We start from the raw sequence: 1,863 nt of genomic DNA on the forward strand, positions 1-1,863 counted from the left end.
AAGAATGGAGTTCTTTTCAGGCAGTGGGGAAAGGAGAGCAAAAATTTCCCCTTGGAGTAAGTATTCGCTTTTGCCCCTCGAGAGGTTAGCCCCCATAACCTTCTCCCTCCTGTCAAGTGCGCAGGAGATGTAGTGGGGGGAGTTGGGAGTGGGTTAGGATGGTGCAGCTTGGCTGCGGTGGGACAAACGTTCGAACCATAGCTCCCAGTTCCGATCGCTACTAGTTTTGCTTCTTGACTGGGGTATCAGGTCCAGATACTGGTTCAAATTGAGGAGGAACTCAGCAACTTGTAAGGCAAACATGTGGTTCCTTGGGAGCAAGATTTCATGTTTAGAATAGAAGGAAAATGAAGCCAACCTGGAATCTAGATTATTTTTTAAACCTTTCTTCAATCCAAGGCCCACAACCAAGAGGTGGGCTGCAGGGGGAAAATAGGTTTCCCATGTCTATCTACTTTGACTTTTTGCCCTTAATGTTATTATTACTTATAATGTGCAAAATGCAAAGATAGAAAATCTTTACCAGATCAAGGAACGAATTCCCAAAGCCTTACTGATACTTCTTCATCCCTTGGGATAGGGTGGCTGAATATATATGTATATATACATATATCTTTTATATATATTAAATAAATAGCCTTTAATGTCCATGCAAAAGACTCCTAGTTTAGGAGGGCAAACAAACAAATAAAAAACCACAGACACTACTAAGGCAGTAATTATTATTATTTTTTTTAAAATCTCAGTGTGTGTGAGGGTAACAAACACGTTTAATGAAAAGAAAAACTCTCTTAGAGCCAACAGTCTAACCCCAAAGGATGGATAGTCAGTGGGCTGGGCTAGGAAAATTTTTTCAGAAGCAAGATCCTGATGGAGGGTGGGGTGGAAAAAAAGTAGGGAACTGATGGGGGTGGAGGGAAATGGAGGGCGTGCTCTTTTTTTTTTTTTCCTGGAAAGGACCGGGTCTGGAGAAAAGGGTTTGAGAAAAGTTAAAGGTAAGCTCTGGATGGGCGAGCCATCTCTGCCTGCATTGCACCCGCTGAGGGGAGTAGCTCAGCGGCTGAGGACACAGAATGGGGCGGATCTGCATAAAGCCGAGCCTGAAACCCTGCTCTGGTGGGTCCCCATCACGTCCCATGAAGCTTTAGTCTCCCAAGCGGCAGAGGGGGGTGGTGGGGAAGGCCGTGTGTTTTTCTTCGGGGGAGAAGGGTTGGAGAGGAGAAACACTGAAGGTGGAGGAGAGAAGAAAGCTGGGGTAGGGGGAGTTTCCTCCCCATCTCCATAAGGAAAACCCCCTACATCGCAGGAGCAGCCACGCGGCAGAGAACGAAAGAAGAAATGCCAAGCCGCCCCAATCCAAATCAAAGCCACCTACCGGGATTGGCGGTCCACTCAGAGGATCAAGGTCCTGGCGGAATCTCCCCGGGGAGATGGCCTCTCCAGACTCCGAATCCAGGGTCGGGAAGGGAGGGGGGGGGGGGAGTGCTGCACGGCACCCAACACCTCGAAGACTTGTCCTGGAGGAAGGATCCACCCCCTCCCCCAAGTAAAGTGGGAGTTGCTCTGGATCTCCAGTTGAGCAGGGAATTTGGAGGTTTGAAAAGATAACTTTTTTAAAAATCGAGATGTGAGATTTTATTTTATTTTTATTTAAATCCTCCCGAGGCTGCAGCTCCTGCGTCCCCTACCTGCTAGCACCGAGTAAATCCCATTCCATTAGAGCGGGGAGGCGGCCAGGCGCTCCATAACCACAAATTTATGGCATGGGTGACGTGCTTCCCTCTCCCACAATGGGGCCCGGTGACATTAAACAGAAAATTGATGAGAGAGAAGCGAAATCTAATCTCTTTTCCACCTCTACGC

The 1,863-nt window shown here is 47.9% G+C and overlaps 1 protein-coding gene across 1 annotated transcript in view; it reads right to left on the minus strand.

Annotated features, from left to right (window-relative positions):
* The window catches only part of BAHCC1 (BAH domain and coiled-coil containing 1), a 178,717-nt gene extending 177,211 nt beyond the window's left edge, over nt 1-1,506 (minus strand). The window contains exon 1 of the mRNA XM_056817346.1: nt 1,376-1,506. The gene's annotated coding sequence lies outside the window, so the exon portion shown is untranslated. The remainder of the gene's footprint in view (nt 1-1,375) is intronic.
* Between the last annotated feature and the right edge of the window lie 357 nt (nt 1,507-1,863).

The sequence above is a fragment of the Monodelphis domestica genome, chromosome 2, assembly GCF_027887165.1.
Source record: "Monodelphis domestica isolate mMonDom1 chromosome 2, mMonDom1.pri, whole genome shotgun sequence".
NCBI lineage: Eukaryota > Metazoa > Chordata > Mammalia > Didelphimorphia > Didelphidae > Monodelphis > Monodelphis domestica.